Raw genomic sequence first — 9191 nt, 5'->3', positions numbered from 1 at the left:
TGGACAGGTAAGTGTCACTATTTTATAAGTCAGCAGCTGCAGTATTTGTAGCTGCTGGCTTTTAAAAAAAAAAAAAAAAAAACGCGGAGTCCCGGTGGACTCGCGCTTTAAGGATGATTAAGGGTTAATAAGGGGTTGAAACAGAGGAACATTTAACAAAAAAAAATTGTTTTACTCAGCAGGTTGCTTGAAACTGACTTCATCTGCAAATGGAAGTTCATCCCTTTGTTCTGTAGATGAAGAAACAGATACAAAAAGAAACAATGTTTCTTTCTATATTTCTGTTTCAACAGTTGAGCAATGTTGTTGATAAACATTGCCGGCTGCTTTTTTTTTTTGACAGCTCCAATTGCCAAGGCTTTGACTAGATTTTTTTTTCTATTTGTATTGTAGGGCTGATGAAAAGCAAAATTTGGGACCCCCCCCCCCCCCCCCCCCGAAGCGCATCACCTGCCTTTTGCCTTCCTGTTCTTATTTGTAACAAGAAGGGATTTTTGGATTCTCAAGACAATTGCTTGGTCCTTCTTTTGGGTCACTTAATTGTGAATTTCTTAATTTGGGTGACCCCCCTTCATTTGGGGGGGGGGGTCCCACTTTTGGGGAGAGCTGTCAACCAATGATTGCTTTTTGACGGTTATTGAGTAGCGCACCTCGCTTCCACCTCTCCGATAAATTTTTTTTATATTGACTGAGTTACATTAAGATGTACAAAAGACAAATCTAAATGAAAGAAGGTGCAGCAGAAGGTATATTTATTGGTTTTGGAATAGATGTTCAAAATGTTTATCATGACGTAATATATAGAAATAATACACGACGAGGGCAATCTGTAATGTGATCCCAACCACCAGACCACAGATATTCCAACCGAGAGCGGTGGATCCATGGCGAGCTGCTCCCTCCGGGTCATTCCGATCCGCGCATCTCCGCGACTGAAAGAGACAAGTAAAGGGTCACAATGGATGTTTAACTTCTTCACTTCCGGAAGATTTACCCCCCCTTTCATGAGCAGGCCATTTTTTGCGATACGGTTCTGCGCTACTTTAACTGACAATTGTGCCGTCCTGCGACGCTGTACCCAAATAAAATAAAAATATTTTTGCCTGCCCCCATACTGTGCCCTCTTGCCCGCTACATACTGTGCCCTCCTGCCTGCCCCCATACTGTGCCCTCATGCCCACCACATACTGTGTCCTCCTACTTCCCCCGTATTATGCCCTGCTGCCCACCACATACTGTGCCCTCCTGCCCACCACATACTGTGCCCTCCTGCCTGCCCCCTTCTGTCTTTCCCCGCACTGTGCCTCTTGACCACCACATACTGTGCCCTCCTGCCTGCCCCCATAATGTGCCCTCCTGCCTGCCCCCTTCTGCCTTTCCCCGTACTCTGCCTCTTGACCACCACATACTGTGCCCTCCTGCCTGCCCCCATACTGTGCCCTCCTGCCTGCCTCCTTCTGCCTTTCCCCATGCTGTGCCTCTTGACCACCACATACTGTGCCCCCATGCCCACCACATACTGTGCCCTCCTACTTCCCCTGTATTATGCCCTCCTGCCCACCACATACTGTACCCTCCTACTTCCCCCGTATTATGCCCTCCTGCCCACCACATACTGTGCCCTCCTGTCCACCACATACTGTGCCCTCCTGCCTGCCCCCTTCTGCCTTTCCCCGTACTGTGCCTCTTGACCACCACATACTGTGCCCTCCTGCCTGCCCCCATAATGTGCCCTCCTGACCACCACATACTGTTCCTTCCTTCCCACCACATACTGTGCCCTCCTGCATGACCTTGTACTGTGCCCTCCTGCCTCCCCCCATACTGTGACCTCCTGCCCACCACATACTATGTCCTCCTGCTTGCCCCGTACTGTGCCCCCCTGCCCACCACATACTGTGCCCTCATGCCTGCCCCCACACTGTGCCCTCTTGCCCACCGCATACTGTGCCCTCCTGCCCATCACATGCTGTTCCCTCCTGCCTACCCCTGTACTGTTTCCTCCTGTCTCCCCCCATACTGTGCCCTCCTGTCCATCACATACTGTGCCCTCCTGTCTGTCACATACTGTGCCCTCCTGTCCGTCACATACTATTCCTTTCCTTCCTGCTCCCATACTGTGCCCTTTTGCCTACCCCCATACTGTGCTCCTGCTTGCCCCCATACTGTGCCCTGCTGAACACCACATGCTGTGCCCTCCTGCCTGCCACAAACTGTGCCCTCCTACCTTCCCTCTTCTGCCTGCCCCCTTACTGTGCCCTCTTGCCTGCCACATACTGTACTCTCCTGCCCACCACATACTGTACCCTCCTGTCCACCACATGCTGTGCCCTCTTCCCTGCCCCCGTCTGCCTGCCCCCATACTGTGCCATCCTGCCCATCACATACTATGCCCACCTGCTTGCCCCATACTGTGCCCTCCTGCCCACCACATACTGTGCCCTCCTGCCCATCACATGCTATGCCCTCCTGCCTTTCCCTGTACTGTGTCCTCCTGTCTCCCCCCATACTGTGCCCTCCTGTCCGTCACATACTGTGCCTTCCTGCCTGCTCCCATACTGTGCCCTTTTTCCTACCCCCATATTGTGCTCCTGCGTACCCTCATACTGTGCCCTTCTGAACACCACATGCTGTGCCCTCCTGCCCACCACAAACTGTGCCCTCCTACCTTCCCTCTTTTGCCTGCCCCCATACTGTGCCCTCTTGCCTGCCACATACTGTACTCTCCTGCCCACCAGGATGTTTACATTCCTTGTAATAGGAATACAATTGATTTTTTTTTTTTTTTTTTAAAGGGATAGTGGAAAAATTAAAAAATTAAAAGTAAAATAAATAAGAAAAAAAAAGTAGTGTCCCTTCACTCAGAGCTCATGCTTAAAGCGAATGCATACGCAAGTCACGCCCACATATTTAAATGGTGTTGAAGCCACACATGCGAGGTATCGCCACGATCTGGCCTTAAAGGGACATTTATTTTTATTGAAAAAAAAAAGACTTTTTTTCTTTATTGGTGAGATCTGACCCCAGATCTCACATTAATGCTGCTTTTCTATTTCAAGGGATGTTTACATTCCTTGTAATAGGAATACAGTTGATTCGATTTTTTTTTCAAAGGGATAGTGTAAAAATAAAATACATAAAAAAATAAAATAAAAAATGTAAGTGTTCCTTTTTTTTTTTTATTGGTGAGATCTGACCCCAGAGCTCACATTAAAGAGGTCCTGTCATGCTTCTTTTCTATTTCAAGGGATGTTTACATTCCTTGCAATAGGAATACAATTGATTTTTATTTTTTTTTTAAAAGGGATAATGTAAAAATAAAAAATAAAAATAAATAAAAAAATTAAGTAAAAATGTAAAGTGTCCCTTTCCTCTGAGCTCACACTCAAAGCGAATGCATATGCAAGTCGTGCCCACATATGTAAATGGTGTTCAAGCCACACATGTGAGGTATCGCCATGATCTGGCCTTAAAGGGACATTTTTTTTTTATTGGGGAAAAAAAAGACATTTTTTTATTTTTATTGGTGAGATCTGACCCCAAATCTCACATTAATGCTTCTTTTCTATTTCAAGGGATGTTTACATTCCTTGTAATAGGAATAAAATTGATTCCATTTTCTTTTAACGGGATAGTGTAAAATTAAAAAAATTAAAAATAAAATAAATAATAATGTAGAAATATTTAAATGTCTCCTATGGAGATTTTTAAGTGCCAAAGTTTGTCGCCATTCCACGAGCGGGCGAAATGTTGAAGCTTGACAATTCTAGGTATCAATTTACTCAGCCTAACATTATCATTCACATCATAGAAAAAAAATTGGCCCAACTTTACTGTTTTCTTATTTTTTTAATTCAAAATAGTGTCATTTTTTCCCCCAAAAAATTGCATTTGTAAGACCGCTGCGCGAATACGTTGTGCCATAAAATATTGCAACGATCTCCATTTTATTCTCTTTCTCTATTCTCTTTATTCTCTATTTTATATGGGGTGTCTGTTAATAATAATAATAATAATAATAATATATATATATATATATATATATATATATATATATATATATATATATATATATATATATATATATATATATATATATTCTGAGTTAATTTTTTTGCTAATACGGTGTTGCAACGATCTCCATTTTATTCTCTGGGGTGTCTGCTAATAAGAAAAAAAAAAAAATATATATATATATATATATATATATATATATATATACATATATATATATATAGAGAGAGAGAGAGAGAGAGATAGATAGATAGCTATATAGATAGATATATAAATAGATATAGATATATAATTTTTTTTATTAGCAGACACCCCATATAAAATGTTTGGGGGTTCTAAGTTTTATTTTTTGCTAATATATATATATATATATATATATATATATATATATATATATATATATATATATAGATAGATAGATAGATAGATAGATAGATAGATATTTTTTTTATTATTATCACACGCCCCAGAGAATAAAATGGAGATCATTGCAATATTTTATGTCACACCGTATTAGCAAAAAAAGTAACTTAGAATATATATATATATATATATATATATATATATATATATATATATATTATTATTAGCAGACACCCCATATAAAATGTTTGGGGCTCTAAGTTTTATTTTTTTGCTAATATATATATATATATATATATATATATATATATATATATATATATATATATATATATATATATATATATAGATATATATATATAAAGATATATATATAGATATATATATAGATAGATAGATATTTGTTTTTTATTATTATCAGACACCCCAGAGAATAAAATGGAGATCATTGCAATATTTTATGTCAAACCGTATTAGCAAAAAAAGTAACTTAGAATATATATATATATATATATATATATATATATATATATATATATATATATGTATATGTATATATATATATATATATATATATATATATATATATATATATATATATATATATATATATATATATATATATATATATATATGTACATATATATATATATATATATATATATATATATTATATATATACATTTTTTTTTTATTAGCAGGCACCCCATATAAAATGTTTGAGGGTTCTAAGTTTTATTTTTTGCTAATACGGTGTGACATAAAATATTGCGATGATCTCCATTTTATTCTCTGGGGTGTCTGCTAATAATACAAAAAAAAAATTAAAAAAAAAAAAAAAAATATATATATATATATATATATATATATATATATATAGAGAGAGAGAGAGAGAGAGAGAGAGAGAGAGAGAGAGAGATAGAGAGAGATATAGAGAGATATATATATAGAGATATATATAGAGAGAGAGAGATAGAGATATATATAGAGATATATATAGATGGATAGATATATTTATATAATGTTTTGGGGGTTCTAATTTATTTTTTAGCAAAAAATAATTTTTTTTAGCTTGTAAACAACAAGTCTCAGAAATAGGCTCGGTCCTTAAGTGGTTTAAAGAGTGACGTGTTTGTTATGTATTTACTCGGCGTAACATCATCTTTTGAATTTTACCAAACAATTGGGTATTATATTATGTTTCTGTGAATTAAAATTCTAAAATTCTTTTTTCCCCCAAATAATTTGAAAAACCTCCACGCAAATACTGCGTGACCTAAAAATGATTGACAACCAACATTTTATTCTCTAGGGCTGGTGCCTTAAAAAAAAATATATAAAAAAAATATATATAAAATATATATATAACATTTGGAAGTTCTAAGTCATTTTCTAGCAAAAAAAAAATATATAAAATACAGATTTTTACATGTTAAAAAATAAATAAAAATAAAAATAAGCTAAGGTGAGAGTTGTCTTATTTCGGAAATGATCTTTTCTGGAACATTTTGTTAATCCTTTCATCATTTATCTGTCTGGCCACCGCCACGTACCTTCTGTAACAGCACAACTCAGAGCTATTGAACCTAATTTTATTCACCAGCTCCCCGGCAAAGAGTATAACTCAAGTTGCCGATACTTGTTGATACTTGCTGTAGGAGAAGCTATTTATTTCTTTTAAGCGTAATATTTGCACATATTCAATATCCCCGGATTCTTCACCTTAACTTGACCTTGATGAACATGTGTCAACTTATGTAACTATGCATAGTAGCCACGCTCACCCTCTTTGTAGCTATATTTGGGCATGATATTAAATTTGCCCCCCCCCCCCCCCCCCGTTCTTACCTTGAGAGAATATCTCAGGGCACAAAGTCCGATTGGCCAACAGCAAAACAGAAGATTGAAGATGGAAAAACCGAGATAGCTGCTATGTTTTGGTTGTGGACCATTGCCCCCAGATGGTGAGACCATCACCGTGGTTGACCTTGCTGGTTGGTAGTTGAGAGGCCCTCCAGCTCCAGGGCCCATACTTTGTTGGAGGCCATGGTAGAAGGTGGTTCCCTGCTGTGGGGGTTTGGATGTTATCGGATAGTACTGAGGAGGTGGATCTCTCTCATTCGGCTCATCGGCCACGTTGTTGACCTGAAAACCCGGTTTGGTGCCTTGCATCTTTCCCCTAAAATCCGAAGACTGGTTCTGAGCGAAGAGTTAAAGTGTTTCAGGTTGCTCACTAGGTAGAGAATTAGGTCAGTTTGCAGAGGACCACGTCATTTTGATGTTCCATTTATGTAAATCCAACCCACCATACAGGATGTCCCCCACCTTCATCATCTACCTAACCCATCAATTTTCACATGTGAAAAGGAAATTAGCTCACCTTTTCATCGTATTGGTAGAAGATATTGAACAGGAAACATTTGGGGGTTTTTTTTATGGTAAATTTCTTGTAGAGCACCTGTCTTCAGGAAGCTTGCAAGAGGTCCGTATGTGCAATTTCTCCACTGAGCAGTAAAATCTAGGTCACCCTCTACGGTTTCTTTATTATATACATAGATTGGCCTTTTTTTGACCTGACCTACTATGTAGCACCACTTTGACACCCCAAAGGAAGGATGGTTACCTCCAGAGGCCAGGGCAGGTGAGCATTTCACCCCAAGGCTAAAATAGGAGGACTGAGAAAGGATATTGGACACCAGTCACTTCTTATTGCCGAGCGATTTAAGGATGTGAGGGTTAGGGGCAGTGCTGGGACAAGGTCATCCAACGCCCAGGGCAAAGATGCCAAGCGGCGCCCCTCCCATTCCTTTAGGGTTAGGGTCAAGGCACCCTCATCCCTGCAATAAACCTTTGCGCCCAGGGTAGCCGTCCCTCTTGCCCACCCCTTGTCCCGGCCCTGGTTAGGGGTCCCAAATACCATAGCAGATTTTCCATGTCAGGCTTCACAGTGTCAGAGCCTTGGCAACACTGTAAGCACGTTCCCAAATTTCAGTGCTTCCTCCAAGAGGGCCACCCTTCTGAGAGACCGGCCTTCTTCCTGGCTCTCTCCAGCAAGGGGGCCTCCCCCTTAGCACGGCTTACTCCAGTCCAGGCAAGGCCGCTTCAGGACCACTTCAGCACGCGTTAGGCCATAAAACAGGTTATAGGGCCCCAACAGCAGAACTCCACCTAGGGTTGCCACCTTTTTGTCAAGTCAAACCAGAAACTATACATATATTTTGCTATTAAATAACATTTCTACTCATATGAAGTTAACAACAAGAGTCCCCCTTTACATCAGCGTCCACAGAGTTCCCTTTCACTGTAAGAGGGGACTCTGCAGACTCTGATGTAAGCGAGAACTCTGGGCACTCTGACATAAATCAGGGTTCCCAGAGCATCCCTTAAGGGGGAACACTGAGAACTCTGATGCACGGAGAGGACTCTGATGTAAGGGGGAACACTGTGGCCTCTGGTGTAAAGGGGAACTCTGATGTAAGGGATGCTCTGAGAACCCTGATTTATCTTAGTGTACTCACTCAGAGGCAGGAGAGAGAAGGGGGAGACTTCAGTCACAGATAGGGATGGATGGTGAGCTCACTCACCACTTTGCAGTCAGCATCTCTCATCCAGATATATCTGAGGCTGCTGGACTTCAAATTTCCGACCCCAACTTTCCTTTTCTGAGGCACAGCGCTGGAGATTGGAGTGTGGGCAGACATGGGGGGGGGGGGGGGTGCAGATGGAGGCCCTTCTCCTCTCCTATCAGTATGTGGGGGGATTTTAGCCCTTGTACACACGATCGGAGATTCCGACGGAATGTGTCCTATCGGACCGTTTTGTCAGATATTCTGACTGTGTGTGGTCTGCATCGGACTGTTTCCGTCGGAATATCCAACTTTACCCAAATTGCCGGTAAAATTTTCCGACAAAATGCTCCGATCGGACATACTCCGATCATGTGTAGCCTATTCTGACGGACAAAGTGCCACGCATGCTCAGATCAAATTCCTAGACCAAAGCTATTGGCTACTAGCCTGAACGTAGTCCCGTCGTAACGAAATAACGTCATCGCGTTATGTACAATCGGATTTTCCGACAACTGAGTCCGACCGTGTGTATGCAACATCACTTCCGGACCTCTTCTGGAATTAATCCATCGGATTTGGTTGCCAGAATCTCCGACCGCGTGTACGGGGGCTAAAAGAGGGGGCCCGCCATGTTTGGAGGAAGAAAAATGCTGACTGTGACCCTAGGAACATCATCCCTACAGCCAAGCACGGAGGTGGAAACCATGATGCTTTGGGGCTGTTTCTCTGCTAAAGGTACAGGAGGACTTTGCCGCATTGAGGGGCCAATGGACGGGGGCCATGTATTGTAAGATCTTGGAGGAGAACCTTCTTCCCTCAGCCAGAACACTGAAGATGGGTCGTGGACGGGTCTTCTCCAGCATGACAATGACCCAAAACATCCCGCCAAGGCAACCAAGGAGTGGCTCCAGAAGCACATTAAGGTCATGGAGTGGCCTAGCCAGTCTCCAGACCTTAATCCTGTAGAAAATGTATGGAAGGAGCTGAAACTTCGAGTTGCCAAGAAACCTTAAGGATGTAGAGAAGATCTGTAAAGAAGAGCGGACAAAAATCCCTCCTAAGATATGTGCAAACCTGGTCACCACCTACAAGAAACGTCTGACCTTCTGTTCTTGCCAACAAGGGTTCCTCCACCAACTATTAAGTCATGTCTATCCTTGATTCCATACTAACCAGGGATGGAGACATGTCATTGTTCATAGCTAGGCTGGTACAGGTCACAACTCCTTTTTCAACCAAGTATTA

At 41.2% G+C, this 9191-nt stretch overlaps 1 long non-coding RNA gene across 1 annotated transcript; it reads right to left on the bottom strand.

The window, feature by feature from the left end:
- Nucleotides 1-735: 735 nt before the first annotated feature.
- On the bottom strand, nucleotides 736-8047 carry LOC143933079 (uncharacterized). Its single transcript, XR_013262997.1, has 2 exons — nucleotides 6226-8047; nucleotides 736-932 (listed from the first exon to the last, which is right to left on the bottom strand). It is a non-coding gene; the product is annotated as an uncharacterized LOC143933079 (long non-coding RNA).
- Between the last annotated feature and the right edge of the window lie 1144 nt (nucleotides 8048-9191).

Source organism: Lithobates pipiens, unplaced genomic scaffold, assembly GCF_037356315.1.
Source record: "Lithobates pipiens isolate NorthernLeopardFrog02 unplaced genomic scaffold, aLitPip1_a1.2 Scaffold_27, whole genome shotgun sequence".
NCBI classification, from domain to species: Eukaryota; Metazoa; Chordata; class Amphibia; order Anura; family Ranidae; genus Lithobates; species Lithobates pipiens.
The sequence above is the reverse complement of the archived record's forward strand: the minus strand, read 5'-3'. Positions and strand labels throughout refer to the sequence as shown.